Source organism: Panicum virgatum, chromosome 3K, assembly GCF_016808335.1.
Source record: "Panicum virgatum strain AP13 chromosome 3K, P.virgatum_v5, whole genome shotgun sequence".
NCBI classification, from domain to species: Eukaryota; Viridiplantae; Streptophyta; class Magnoliopsida; order Poales; family Poaceae; genus Panicum; species Panicum virgatum.
This window is the reverse complement of record NC_053138.1, coordinates 23,381,095-23,397,244: the sequence shown is the minus strand read 5'-3', so window position 1 is coordinate 23,397,244 and position 16,150 is coordinate 23,381,095.

Below are 16,150 nucleotides of genomic sequence, written 5' to 3'. Positions count from 1 at the left end.
AGCTGATCGAGTGGAGCCATAATGGATGAAGACCTAGTCCTCCATGCCGTCATACTAGTCTTTATCCTATGGTTGTTCTGTGTAGCGTTGTGTTGTCACTTTACCCCTCGTGTACATGTTGAATAAAGCTCTGTATGACTCTGGACTCCACTTGATGTAACATGTATTATACCAGAGACCTTATTCGGTAATTAATACATGGTTTAGCCTTGATCTTTGGGTCGGGGCGCTTCAGGTGGTATTAGAGCCATGCTTGGCTGTAGGACATGAACCGGTAGTGAACGATGACCGTAGGAGCCCTAGGATGGTTAATCCTTGAAACCCTATTACTCCTTAAACTTTATCGTTGTCATGCTAACCCTACCCTTGAAAATCATATGGCTGATGACTGGACCACCACCTACTGCATCAACGAAGATGGATTCCCCAGAGTGCTTTATGCTGCCACGGTGCGACTTGGTATTCCGGAACGTCCGGAGTACGTGGGTCGCGAGTTCATGGAGCATGGCACCGAAAGCTGTGAGGTCACCATCCATATTGGCGCCAGTGATAAGTACTTAGAGATGCAACCCTGGAGCGTCACCGCCACTGGAGCCCGTATGCCTGACACCATTCAACTTGCAGCTTGCAAGGCGCTACGGTACCTGTGCCAGATGTTTGAATGGCACTTGGGTTCCACCCCCCATGAAGTACTTTCCACCGCTGGATCGTAGCCGTCCTGCTTGGGCGGCGAGGATCCGCAACCTGGAGAGCCCCGCAGGGACAGAGAAGAACCCCACTGTTGTCACTATGTCTAGCTATTTGCTTAGCCTCGACGATTTGTGCGACCAACTGCATCAGCGTGTGAGAGATTTAATCCAGCATGCTGAGGGAGCGGAGTCCCGTTGGCGTAGGGCTAAACTGGTCGTAGCCCAGGCAGAAGCCCAAGCAGCCGAAGCTGAAAGCTGCCTTGCCGTAGCCGAAGAGAACCTTAGGGAGCAGGCAGATCGCCACAGTCAGCTCCTTAGGGGTGTCTACCTAGTGGACCATGCCAAATGCAAGGAACGCCATCCCAGGACTGCCGCAGAGCCGCCAATCCTGGAGGGAATCCCGCTGTGTTCCTCGTCTCAACCACGCAGGAGGATTTGTGAATCAGTGCCGCCCACGCCTCCTGCGTCTCCCCGAGACCCCGGAAACAGTGACCCCGAAGACCGTGTTGTAGGGTTCAGTAGTCGAGTCGTCCCAGCCGACCCTTAAAAGTCGAGCCGCGATATTGTAATCCGTCGTGTCATGTATCCCTGCTTGTTTGAATGAATGCTTGTGTGGTGCTTGAATGAATCGTTTGTGTTGTGTGCTATTATATATATACAAATCTACCACATCAATATACTAGGGGAGTCACCTAATCTTGCCCTCCTTGACCGTAGATGTCTCGTTGTTCGAGCCGAGTCCAGGGACTCCATGCTCTGGAAGACGGTGATGAGGTCAACCCGAGAAACCAAGCCCCTCTGAATGTAGCCCCAGAAGCACCAGAAAATGGACACCTACCGCCGCTACCACCCCATGCCCCAGCACCCATTGATCTGGTAGCCATATTACAGCAGCAGAACCAACTCCTCCAAGTTCTTGTGACCACTCTCACAGCCCAAGCTCAAGGCAATCCTGGCAACAATAGACCTGCAATGCATCATAATGGCAATGGCAGTAGAATTGCAGATTTCAACCGCCTGCAGCCACCCAAGTTTGGAGGATCCGACAACCCAATTGAGGCAGATGATTGGTTGCGAGAGATTGAAATGAAGCTTGAAGTGGTCCATGCAGATGACAGAGACAAAGTTTTGCTCGCAGTACAGCAGTTAAGGGGACCAGCCCTTGCTTGGTGGCAGAGTTACCGGGAAATAAATGAAAACGCTAATGAGATGGTATGGGCTGACTTTGTCAAGATCTTCATAGAACATCACCTTCCCAGCAGTGTTATGAAGCTCAAGAGGGATGAGTTCAGAAAGCTTCGTCAAGGTGGTATGACTGTGACAAAGTATCTTCACAAGTTCGCAGAGTTGTCTCGTTATGCACCAGAGGATATCAATGACGACGAGAAGAAGCAAGAAGCTTTTCTTGGTGGGCTTAACCCTGAAATCAGGACCTTGGTTGAAGTCACCACCCACAGTGATTTTAATGTTATGGTCAACAGGGCTATCACCACTGAGAGAAATAGGAAGGCAGAACTCAGTGAGCGCAAACGTCGGTTTGAAAGCAAGAAACCCCAGTAGTTGGAGAAGTTTCAGAGGACTCAGTATCCGGCTCACTCAGGCCCAAGGAGGCAGAGTGCCTTTTCATTCAAAGCGCACCCCGGTTCTTTCCAGAAGCCAACCCAATCAGCTCCTGTTATGAAGACCCAGAATACCTTACGAACCCAACCGTCGAGTGGAAGTCAAGTGACCAATGTGAAGACCTATTTCCACTGCCGCGAAGCCGGACACTACAAGGCCAGCTGTCCGTATCTCAATCAGCCCGCCCCTTCTGTTTTCTCCAACTCTGTCCAAGGACCAAAACAGTCGACTGGAGCCAACCGTACAGCACCTGCTAAGAGCCAGCAACAGTCCTTCGGCAAGGCAAAGGTGAATCATGTGAATGCTGAAGAAGCAGAGGATGCACCAGGAGTGATTTTCGATGAGTTTCTGGTCCAATCCGCTCTAGCCTCAATGCTTTTTGATTCTGGAGCATCGCATTCCTTCATATCCTCTCACTTTGTGGAAAAGCATGATATACCTACTATAGCCCTTAAGAGGCCATTAATGACCCGTTCCCCTGGAGGTCACATACCCTGCCACTTAGGTGTCTTAGATATCCCTATAAACCTAAGTGGGGTAGTATTCCTTGCCAACCTAGTAGTCCTTACTTCCAAAGGGATAGATGTTATACTCGGTATGGACTGGCTCACCAAGCACCGCAAAAACATAGCCTGTGCTGAGAGAGCAGTGACAGTCACCAACCACCAAGGGATTACAATCACATGCCTAATCCAGCCTAACTTGTCAGACTCCATGGTGAACCACATCCAAGCAGAATCCCCAGAAGATGTGCCAGTAGTTCGGGAGTTCGCATTCGCAAATGTGTTTCTAGATGAATTACCCGGTATGCCTCCAGAAAGAGATGTAGAGTTCACTATTGACTTAGTCCCTGGAACCAAGCCTATAGCAAAGAATGCCTATCGGTTAGTGGCCCCAGAGCTTGCCGAGTTGAAGAAGCAGCTCGAAGAGCTTCAACAAAAGGGATTTATTAGACCTGCTGCTTCTCCGTGGGGAGCCCCAGTGCTCTTTGTGAAGAAGAAAGATGGAAGCATGAGACTTTGTGTGGACTACCGTGACCTGAATGCAGTCACCATCAAGAACAAGTACCCTCTGCCTCAGATTGATGACCTATTTGATCAGCTGAAGGGAGCTAAGTTCTTCTCCAAGATAGATCTGAGGTCAGGTTATCATCCGCTCAGAGTGCGACAAGAGGATATTTCTAAGACAGCCCTCAGGACCCGTTATGGCCAGTATGAGTTCACAGTGATGCCTTTTGGTCTAACTAATGCCCCTGCCTTTTTCATGACCCTCATGAATAAGGTGTTTATGGAGGAGTTAGATCGGTTTGTCATGGTATTCATAGATGACATACTGGTCTACTCTAAGAGTGCTGAGGAGCATGGACAACATCTCAGAGTTGTGCTGGGAAAGCTCAGAAAACACCAGTTGTATGCCAAATTTAGTAAGTGTGAATTCTGGTTGCAGAGAGTCAGTTTTCTGGGTCATGTCTTAACAGCTGAAGGTGTTGAAGTGGACCCAGAAAAGGTCAAGGCAGTATCAGAATGGAAGCAACCAACCTCAGCCTCGGAGATCAGGAGTTTCTTGGGATTAGCCGGATATTACCGGAGATTCATCGAAGGTTTCTCTAAGATAGCCCGGCCTATGACTGAGTTGCTCCGGAAGGACACGAAGTTTGTCTGGTCTGAAGCTTGCAAGCGAAGCTTTCAAGAATTGAAGAGGCGACTAACTTCTGCCCCAGTGCTAGTCTTGCCAGATAATCAGAAGAGCTTTGTCGTTTATTGCGACGCATCCCGACAAGGATTGGGTTGTGTGCTTATGCAAGAAGAAAGAGTTGTAGCTTATGCCTCAAGACAGCTGAGAACACTGTAACACCCCAGTGTTAATCGCGATGCTAATTATGTGCTTAAACCGCTAATCTTGGACTTAAGCTCATCGTTGGCGTTAATCGAGTTCGTGTGGTAAAACATTGTTTAGCCGTGTTCGATCTTGTTTTTCTCCATGATCCGAGCTTCAAATCAACTTTCGCCCAAAACAAAAGTTGTAGCTCTTATCATTCTCTACAACTTCTATTTTGGCCAAATTTCACGTTCCAATGTAAAATTTCGAGTTTTGGATGGTCAAAGTTAGCTAAAAACCACTCAATCTCGGTCAACGGTGACTGCCCTGTTTTCGCCAGTTCACCGCCGATCTCGACGTTCGCGTCGCCACGCGTCGGCCGGCGTCGATCCTCACTCTCCGCGCAGATGTGCAGACACGTCCTTATCCCTTTCCCTGGAACCGTGTCCATTTTTCCTCCCTTTCCCTTCCTCGCGTCCTCGTCAAGCCGAGCCCGAGCGAGCAGTGATCGTCACCGTCGCCACTCCGACCACCCCCTCGCTGTCCCGCTCGATTCCTCGTGTCCCAATTCCCCCTAGCCTCACCCCGAACCTTTCCCACCTCTCCCCGAGTTCAGCCGTGCCGTTTCCCCGGCCGAGTCGGGCCCGCAGACCACGTCCGCCATTGTTGGGCCACCTGGAGCTCCGCCCCGCCGTCGATCTTCGTCCTCCGGGCCTCCTCCGTCCAAATCGGCTGCGTGGTGAGCTCGTACACGACCTCCTCTCCCTCCTCGACCTCTTCTCCGCGCGAATCAGCCACCACCGCCGTCGAAGCGCCGCTGCGCCACCATGGACGCCCTGCTCGCCGCCGGCGCATGCCGCGGGGCCGCCCTGCTCGAGCTCCCGCAGCGCTGCCGCGCGCCCCGGTCCCGCACAGCGGCACTGAACCTCGCACCGCCTAGCCCCGCAGCCGCCTTGCTCCATCACGGCCGAAACGCTGCCGCCGACGCCGTGCCGCCGTCCATGCCGCGTGCGCTGCCGCCCTAGCCCACGCGCGCCATTGTGTGCTGCCCCGAGCGCGCCCCTGCTCGGCCGCAGGCGCACGGCCCCCCTGCGCGCGAGCCGTCGCGCGGCCCAGCTGGCCGGCCGGCCCCCACGGCCACCGTGCGCGCGCTCCGCGTGCCGCCGGGGCAGAGCAGAGGAGCCCCTGCTCCCTCTGTTGCTCTGCGGGTGGGGCCCGCGGGTCAGTGGGGGTAGGGGTGGGTTTTGTTTTTTTATTTGATTTGAGTGAGATTTGTAAAATTCGTATAAAATCAAGGAAAAATGCGAATAATGCAAACCAAATTTTGTTAGGTTTCTAAAATCAAAAGCTTCTGAGGAAAAATGCTTATACCTGTGATTTGCCACTTTTGCCCCTGCTAAATTTATGGGTTGCGTTTAAGCTAGTTTATTTTATATGGGTTGTTATGTTTGTCTAAAAATCCTAAAAATTTTATGGTAGCCTACTCTTTGCATGTGTAGTCCACTGAAAAATTGTCAGGAGCATATCTTGTGTGCATGTTTGTGGATCTATTATTGCTCAGTTTATTTTGCTAGGGCAAAAATAAATGTCTTCCTTTTTGCAATAAAAGTTAATACATTTTTCTTGCATGTGTTTCCAACGTATTTGCATGCTAGTAAAGTTTTGTGATTTATTCATGTCGGCAAGTTGAATTTCTGCATGTGTTTCGCTCCTAGCCGCAGTTTTCCTTTTTACGCTGCCAAATAATCTTTCTTTCGGTGTTAGCATTGCATCGTGATCACTTGTACCATTTCATTGCACCATTTTAAGTCTTGCATGGCATCCTTTTTCATACGTGTAGACGTCACGAGCGAAGCCGTCTACGAGTTGGTCGCCGAGCCGATCCAGGAGCCGCAAGCAGGGGAACCACGGGCCGAAGCAGCCGTCGAGCCAGATCCAGAAGTCGCTAACCCCGCTGACTGGCAAGGCAAGCCCCGGTGCATAACCTTTAATTTCAGTATTCAATATTTGTTATATATTTATTGTGCATTTAGGTTTCTAGGAGTTGATTGGAACCTTAGATGCATGATCCCTAGGTTTCCTCAGTCACTCTACTAGTATACAGGTCGTTAGTACTGCAATGCTTAATTAGGATTCGGTAGAAGACGAGTGATTCCTGTCACTCGCGAGATATAGGTCTTGTTACTTATGAAAAAGTTGCTGGAGATTGTATCTTTGAGAAAAACAAAGGAAAATGGAGACCGGGCGGAGATGGATTGGTTATGGATATGGAAGTTATGGAAAGTGAGCCTCCGCCTGTGTCGATTGAGGATCGTACCATTGTTGGCACTACTGATCGAGGATTGAACAATACTAACCGCATGCCGGGAGTAGGAGGTAGTCGAAACCGGTAAGCTCAGTACCATATGTGCACCGGTAGCGCGGACTTGATACTGTCTTCACCAGTGGAGCTAGTATACAAACTCATGGCTAACAGTCCCGGGTCGCAGGGCAGTTTGCCTATTCGGTGTGCATATGTGAAGGGTTGGTGTGTATAGCCCGACGGGGCATATACGTGCCATGTTGGTTAGGTCCACCTTGCAAGGCTAAATCGAATCGATTCGCCGTGACTCGCGAATATGAGAACCTTGATCTCTCTGTCACATCGTAGTAAAGAAGTGGAATGAGTTTGAACTGAGAATGTTGGCTGTGATAATCTGAAAAGATAATGTGATCAACCATGCGTGCTCTAGATGTTAGGCAAATCTAGTTGGTACCTGATAAACTTAAATTGAGCTAAAATATTGCAAGTAAGGATCCAGTAATAGTAGCTTTTCAGCAAAACAAACTCTAGAGCCAAAAAGTTTTTCATGTCTAGTTATTGGGCTAAGTATACCCATGGTCGGGTAAGCCTTGCTGAGTATTAGAATACTCAGGCTTGTTGTTGCCATATATTTTAGCAGGTTACGTTCCGGAGGGCTCCGAAGAAATCTGCGCCTCGTGGATCGGTCAACCACTTCCTCCGGGTTGGTCGGTCGAGTGGGTCCCGTCTTCTCCGTGAAGTTCGGGCAGGTGAGCCTCACATCAGTGGGCAAGGTGTGAAGCTCGTCTTTGTCTGCGACGTTGGTTATCATACTGTATTTTGAAGCTTGTTTTCAACTCTAAATTGCTTTCCGCTGCAGTTGAACTCTGAAGTTTGAATTGTAAAGCTGGCTTGTAAACGCTTGTTGTAGTTTAAGTTGATGCTTCTGTTTAACTCGGGTTGTAAAAGGCTTTGAACACTTTTGTTGCCAGTAATCATCTGTGCTCGTCTTTTGGCGAGAGTTCCTGTGTAATCGATCCTGGTTACAGCAGGCGGTCTGAGTGTACTGGTTGAGTGCAGTAATTCTGGTTCGAGTTTAAGTGTTAATTAGTGCACTTGATTGATATTATTTAGACTGTTCTGTGACAAACACATGAGCAGAACTACCCCACCCATGACTTGGAATTAGCCGCAGTGGTGCATTCCCTCAAGATTTGGAGATATTATCTGATCGGGAACAAGTGTGAAATCTACACGGATCATAAGAGCCTGAAGTACATTTTCACCCAGTCAGACCTCAACCTTAGACAGAGAAGATGGTTGGAGTTGATCAAAGACTATGATTTGGAAATTCATTACCACCCTGGAAAGGCTAATGTGGTGGCTGATGCGCTCAGTCGTAAAGCATATTGCCATCACTTAGTCACACAAGCCCCAGAGCTGAGTGAAGAAATGAGGAAGTTGAACCTAAGGGTTGTACGCCGCTCTTGCAACTATAACCTTAGTGTCCATCCCGTCCTGGATGACCAGATAAAGGAAGCTCAGATGGAGGAGAAAAGATTGGTATGGATTAAAGGTCGCAACAGTGAAGGCAAAGCCCCAGATTTCAGAGTAGATAAAGATGGAGTCTTGTGGTTCAAGAAGAGGTTATGTGTGCCTAAGCAAGGTCATTTCCGCATGACCATCTTGGATAAAGCCCATAACTCAGCCTATTCCATTCACCCCGGCACTACGAAAATGTACCTGGACCTTAAGGAGAAGTATTGGTGGAATGGTATGAAGGGGGATATCGCTCGATTCATCGCTCATTGTGATGTGTGCAAAAGGGTCAATGCAGAGCATCAGAAGCCCAGTGGATTACTCCAGCCGTTGCCGATCCTAGTATGGAAGTGGGATGAAGTTAGTATGGATTTTATCACCGGTCTACCAAGAACCCAGAGCGGTCATGACTCAGTTTGGGTGATTGTTGACCGACTCACTAAAGTGGCACATTTCATCCCAGTGCATACCACTTATGGAGATGACAGATTAGCCAAATTATATATTGAGCGTATTGTGAAGTTGCATGGAGTACCTAAGAGGATTGTGTCAGATAGAGGCACCCAGTTCACTTCGAGATTCTGGAGCAGGTTACATGAAGCACTTGGTACAAAGTTGGACTTCAGTTCAGCCTATCATCCTCAGACTGATGGCCAGACCGAAAGAGTTAATCAGATCCTTGAAGACATGCTAAGAGCCTGTGTTCTTACTTATGGCAAAAATTGGAAAGACAATTTGCCATATGTAGAGTTCTCTTACAACAACAGCTTCCAGTCAAGCTTAAAGATGTCGCCGTTTGAAGCCCTCTACGGGAGGAAGTGTCACACACCTCTCATGTGAACCAAAGTCGGTGACCGCATTATTGAGGGCCTAGATTTTATTAAAGAAGCAGAAGACAAGATAGCAGAAATTAGAGAGAATCTAAAGGCAGCTCAATCCCGCCAGAAAAGTTATGCCGATAAATGAAGACGTACTCTCAGCTTCGAAGTTGGAGACTATGTGTACCTTAAAGTTTCCCCAATTCGCGGCACGCGCAGATTCCAGGTACGAGGAAAGTTGGCTCCACGTTACATTGGACCTTTCCCAATTATCAAGAAAGTGGGTGGCAGTAGCCTATAAGCTTCAGTTGCCAGTAGAGATGTCAGATGTACACGATGTATTCCATGTGTCCCAACTCAGAAAGTGCCTGCGAGTACCAGAAGAACAAGTGGCCCCAGAGACAATCGACCTGCAGGATGATCTCAGATATCAAGAGGTACCAGTTAAAATTCTAGACACTGTGACGCGAAGAACCTGTAACTCAGAAGTCAGGATTTGCCGAGTTCAGTGGAGCAGGCATTCGGAAGTAGAAGCAACTTGGGAGAGAGAAGACGCGCTCCGAGCCGAGTTTCCCAGTCTCTTTAGTGGTGAAGCTGAATCTCGGGGACGAGATTCAACCTAAATGGGGTAGGTTTGTAACATCCCAGTTTTCATCACGATTAAGGGGGAATGCTGAAATATATAATGCAACTCCTAGAAGGTTCTATAAAAATAAGGATAAACCATGGCATAATTTTATTCACCATGACAATGTTCTAGAATGTTCCACAAGAATCATAAGAAGACATGAAGCTTGGATATTTTCTTGTCATGGTAAAATTTGGAATTTTCTAGAAATAGATATTTGTAGGGAACTTAGATATTTGTAGGGAACTTAGATATTTGTAGGGAACTTCCTAGAGTGTGATATGTGTCACTCATCCAAGAGGGTATGGGTGCCTATATAAGGAGGGTGCCACCCCTTGCCATGCCATACTACTCCACTCCATCCCACACACATCCAAGGGCATGGTAGAAGTGAGCATAGGTAGAGTGTGCTAGGTTAGCCACCACAAGGTGTGTGTTCCTTTGTAACTTTGTTGCTCCAATAAGGTAAATGTCTTTATAAGTGCTAGTATTCCGGTTAAGCTTAGTACTTAGTGTATAAGTTGTGATCCATCGAAGGTTGGCTCTGCCACCCGGGATCACAAAAGGGTCTGGGCTTCATCGAAGGTTGGCTCTGCCACCCGGAAGCCAGCTTCATCTGTTGGTAGGCTCTGCCTCCCGGAAGCAAAAGGCGGCTCTGCCGTCAAATGGAACCGGTACACTAAGTACTAGAAGCTGACCGACTCTGAAGTGAGTTGGTGTAGATCCTCAACTTAGTAGGGCCACCTCAATTTCCAACAATCACTAAAATAAAACTTATGTTGCAATTAAACTAGTAACGTAAAATAATACTAACGTTATACAAGGTATTACATAACTACTAGGTAAACTATTTTATACTCTTTCCTTGCGTTAGTACATTCGTTCCCTCCAGTAACCAGCATACACATGCTTGCACCTACGACAAAAATCATCTCGTCTCTTTCCATAAAAGCATCTCGAGTCACCGTACCATGCCATAATTCCCAGACATTCATGACAGCGCCTACCTCCTTTGCCATAACTTCATCATTCCCTGGAAGCCACAGAGTACCCACACCATTGACCTTGAAATGACCCGTCATGGCAGCACCCACCTCGCTATAAATCGGGGTCGCCACGCACAGTGCCGCCCGAGATTTTTTTCGCCGAACCGTCTCACCCGCTCGCTCTCGCTCGCGCACGCATGACACGCCGGCCCCACGACGGGACCGCGCACTGCCGCCGGCACCACGCCGTGCCGCCCACCTTCGCGTCCCCACCTCGCCCACGCCGCTGCAGCATCCTCGCCGGCTTTGCTGCCTCGACGCTCGCACCTTCAGTGCTGCCACTGTTCGCGTTGATGACGAGCTGCCGCATCCCACGCCATAGTCCGTCCTTGCGCAACGCCGCTGCTGCTCTCCTCGCCTATAAAAGGAGCGAGGCTGTGACGCGCCCCGTTACCAGCCCAATCACACCGAGCCGCTTCGCTCCGCTAGCTGAACCACTCCTCTCGAGCCCAGCTCACTCACGAGATGAAGCTCCAACAGTTGGCCCTCTTCCTCGAGCTGTTCCGCGCCAAGATGAGATGGCAGACAGCTCCCCCGGCCATTAACTCCACAACACTAATAAAGGCACAAAACACCCACCAGGCCGTGAGCACTTAATCCAAATCATTCTACCAACCAATACTGTAAACTCAATATCTCCTTCATATTAACTCCTTTTCACGTAACTCTTTTTCCTAAACTCTCCTCAAATCATATACTATCTATTCCTCCTATTTTTATCTCCATTTGAGCTTATTTTATTGCTTGCTTCTGTTTGTTTGCCGGTTGTGCCGTTTCCGCCCGTAGATCACGGAGTGACCGAGGAGGAGCCTGCCGAGGAGACAGAAGACCCGTACCGCGAGCAAGAAGCCGCCGCCGCGGACGCGTATGAAAGAGAAGGCAAGTTTCATCGACCCCTACGTGAGCGGTTGCATCCATGTGAGGACGTTTAGCTGTAGCCTGGGTCTAGGATCGATTACATATACCAGTACTTGAGTGATTGAGTGTGCTCATGCATGCATCTAAGTAGTCATGCATATCCAGAGCTGAGAATAGGATACGGAGGGATCTGGCTGAGACCAGGGCAGCTGGGTATGCTGGAGCCGGCGCTACCGTGGTGGTAGACTGGCAGGTGGGTGCTACCGTGGTGGTAGGCTCGAGTTGACATGTTGAGGGATGGTTGCTGCCCTGGTGAACCATAAGGACCGAGTTGTTTTGACATCTTACCTAGCTTACTTTAGTATGACCACAGGTTCCGGTATGGGCCGGACTTAGCCTTATCCCACTGGTTAGCCTGACGGTCGCAGGGATAGTTTACGGGTATAGACCATTGGGGTCAGGGCCCGAGGGTTTGTGCGGCCGGGCTGGGGCGTGACCACGGCTGGGTGTCGGCTATGTCGGTTGTCCGTTCGGACAGTCGAGCGTGTGGGTACAGTGTATGACCTCTGCAGAGTGTATAATCCATTCGAATGGTCCGTGCCCACAGTATGGACAGGCTACGGTGTGGTCCTGACAACTAGTGAGCTACCTATTGTGGGTTGTGTTGGGAAGAGTTGCATACCATTAGTTGCATTGCTAATGCATTGTGTTCAATGTGCGTCGTGCATGTCATTTCCCCTCCCGTAGGGTGAGGTGGAGCTTGCTGAGTACTTTTGTACTCACCCATGTTGATTTTTCTCCAGAGGATCCTGACTTTGTGCCAGATGACTACGAGTAGATTGTGTCCGCACCCAAGCTGATCGAGTGGAGCCGTGATGGATGAAGAGCTAGTCCTCCATGCCGTCATGCTAGTCGTTATCCTATGGTTGTTCTGTGTAGCGTTGTGTTGTCACTTTACCCCTCGTGTACGTGTTAAATAAAGCTCTGTATGACTCTGGACTCCACTTGATGTAACATGTATTATGCCGGAGACCTTATTCGGTAATTATTACATGGTTTATCCTTGATCTTCGGGTCGGGGCGCTTCACATGGGGCATGAGGTGTCAGAGTGTGGGGATGGGAGACATCCAGCTGAAAAGTGCGAGTGGGGTGATTGGCTTAGGGGGGTGATTGGCTTAGGGTCCCCTTCATGGCTTTGTCTATGATCAGGGATGATCGAGGAGCGAGGGGAAGAGGAAGAGGAAGAGGCCGAGGAAGAGGTGCTGGCCGAGGATCGGGAGTTGAAGATGCCTTTCAGGCTATGGATATAATAGTGGAGGAGCCAGAGCTAGGAGATGAGCATACTAAGAAAGCGAGTGATGGAAACCCTGATCATCCGGTAGAGTGGCTTGGCTGGTTAATAGGCTGGAACATCCTACCCAGCACGCAAGGACGATCAGTCCTTTGGCCGAGAAGGAAAAGAAGAGGCCAAGGAAGAGTGGAGATGGTGTGGAGGAGGAACAAAACATTTCAAATGCAAGATCGGCGCTCTCCTTCGAGGAGAGTGGCCGGGCACAATGAAACTTTTAGCTTGGAACTGTAGGGGGCTCTCGAGCCCTCGTGCAGTTCGTTCGCTTCTAGAAGTTCAAAATCGTATAAACCCAGATGTGTTCTTCCTGTCTGAGACACATTTGGACAAGGTGAAGGCAGACAATGTGAGAAGAAGAGCGGGGTTTGATCACTTAATAATACATGAGAGTGATGGAAGGAGTGGTGGTTTGCTGTTATTGTGGAAGGAGGAGGTAAACATCCGGCTTCAAGCAGTGACACATAATTATATTGATGTAGTCATTGAGGAAAATGGTGGATGGAGGTTTACTGGGGTGTATGGAGAACCGGATTGGAGGCATAAAGCAAGAACGTGGGAGGCAATTAGATCAATTAAGGGGGACCTCGGTGTTCCATGGCTCCTCATGGGAGATTTTAATGAAATTTTGTATACTTCAGAGAAGGAGGGGGGAGACCAAGAACTCAGAGGCAGCTTCAGGCATTTCATGATGCCCTCTCAGAATGTGAGGTGAATGATGTAGGGTTTGTGGGAGATATATATACATGGCAACGAGGACATATCAGAGAAAGGCTTGACAGGGCGGTGGCCAATATACAGTGGTCGAATATGTTCCCACAATCATCTATGACTAATAGTGAGATGATTCGGTCAGACCATAGGCCGATTCTAATGGATACTCAACACCTTGCACCAATGCAGAGGGGTACGAGGATGAGGAGATTTGAGGCGAGGTGGCTACAAGAAGATACGGTGGAGGAGATGATTGAGGCAGCTTGGGCAGGAGCAAAGTCGAGGGGCGAGATACCGACTTTCTTAGAGAAGGTGGGGGTGGTGCACGATGAGTTACATAAATGGGATAGGGAAATGTTAAAGAAACCGGAGAAAAGAATAAAAGAGTTAAAAGTTGACCTAGAGCGTCTAAGGCGTGGGCCTATCACAGATGCAAACATAGCTGCGCAGAAGGAGATTATGGTACGCCTAGAGCTTATGCTAGAACAGGAGGAGATTCACTGGATGCAGAGAGCAAGGGAGAATTGGTTGAAGAAGGGGGGGTAGAAATACAAGCTTCTTTCATAATTATGCTACGAAAAGAAGGAAGAAGAATACCATCAAAGGTGAAGCAGAACATATTGGCAGATGCCCATCGACCGGTGTCTCCAGAAATTGGGGTGGGCATATTTAACCGAAACCGAAGAACCGAACCGAAAGAACCAGAACCGAAACCGAAATAACCGGAACCGAAAAATTTGGTTCCTTGTTCGGTTCCAGATATTGAAGAACCAAAATAACCGAAAAAAATCGGTTCCTACTCTCGGTTAACCGAATTAACCAAAAGAACCGAATTATATAAATGATACTTTACTTCTTGCATTTTATAAGATTATATTTGGTTTATGTGTGATATTTTGCATCTGACTTATTATATATTTGTGTTCCTACCTTGCTATTGTTCTCTAATAGATTAACATAGTCTAAAATGAATATATTATTGCATAAATTTTCTTTATAACACAAATATTTATTGCCATCTTAGTCTCTCTCGAAAAAGTTCGGTTAGAACTGAAACAGAACCGAAATAACCGAAAACCAAAATGTTCGGTTCCAAGAATTTTTGAGAACCGATCGGTTCCCATTTCCTAAGAACCGAATTTCTTTCAAAAACCGAAGAACCGAACCGAAACCGAACCGAGAACCGAATGCCCACCCCTATCCAGAAATGAACACCTTGCTAAATGCCCCCTTTTCTAGAGAAAAAGTGAAGAAAGCTTTATTTAATATTGGAGATCTTAAAGCTCCAGGCCCTGATGGTATGCATGCTATTTTTTATAAAAATATTGGGACTTGCTGGGGGATGATTTGGTGACAGAAGTGTTAGAAGCTGTCAACTTGGCAAAAATACCTAAAGGGTGGAATGATACAATGATTGTTTTAATCCCAAAGGTAAATAATCCTACACTGGTTTCTCAGTTCAGGCCGATCTCCTTATGCAATGTAGTGTACAAGGTTATCTCAAAAATGCTGGCGAGCAGGCTCAGATCTATCTTGTCAGAAGTAATCAGTGACAACCAAAGTGCTTTCGTGCCTGGTAGACTTATAACAAATAATATTCTTATTGCTTATGAAAGTATTCATACCATCAAGAAGAAAAGGGGAAATAAGGGTTTATGTGCTGTAAAGTTGGATATGCATAAGGCATACGACATAGTAGAGTGGGGTTTTCTGGAGAAAATTATGCTAAAGATGGGGTTTGCACCACAATGGGTGAATCTAATTATGGCCTATGTTACTTCAGTAAAATACAAGGTTAGAGTAAATGGAATGGAGACTGAATCTTTTTTGCAGACTAGAGGACTAAGACAAGGGGACCCCCTATCTCCTTATCTTTTTCTTTTGGTTGCAGAAGGGTTGTCCTGCTTGATCAAAGGAGCGGAAAATAGAGGAGAATTACAAGGAATTTGTGTTTGCCGAGGGGCACCAGCGGTTTCACATCTGCTTTTTGCAGATGACTCTCTAATCCTGATGGAGGCAAACAAGGAGAATGCTGAAACTCTGAAGGGCTTGCTGGACCGGTATTGTGAAAACTCAGGCCAGAAAGTAAGTGAATCAAAATGCAGTATCTTCTTTAGTGAGAATACAGATGTTGCAGTAAAGGCAGAGGTGTGTGAGACACTTTATATTATGACTGAGTCACTAAATGATAAATACTTGGGGCTTCCTGCAATGGTGGGGATAGACCGAAGTGATTGCTTTCAGCATCTGATAGATAGAGTCTGAGCAAAAACAAAAGGATGGAAGGAGAAGCTACTAAGCTTGGGGGGGAAAGGAAATTCTTATTAAATCCATTGCTCAAGCCGTTCCGGTTTATGCGATGATGGTGTTCAAAATCCCGAAAAATATCTGTAAAGGGATGATTGACGCCATATCTCAATTCTGGTGGGGTGACGAGGATGACCATAAGAGAATACATTGGCAAGCTTGGTGGAAATTATGTATCCCGAAGAAGAGGGGTGGAATGGGATTCAGAGATTTGGAAACTTTTAACAGAGCCCTGTTAGCAAAACAAGTGTGGCGATTACTGCAGGAGCCTGTTTCTCTATGTGCTAGAGTCTTACGTGCCAAATACTTTCCTGATGGTAATCTATTGAAGGCAAAACAGAAGAGTGGAAGTTCTTATACGTGGCAAAGTATCTTGGCAGGGCTATAGTGCTTCAAGAAGGGATATATTTGGCGTGTGGGGGATGGATCACAAATTAACATTTGGGAAGATCACTGGATCCTGGCAAGTCACAATTTGAAGGTAAT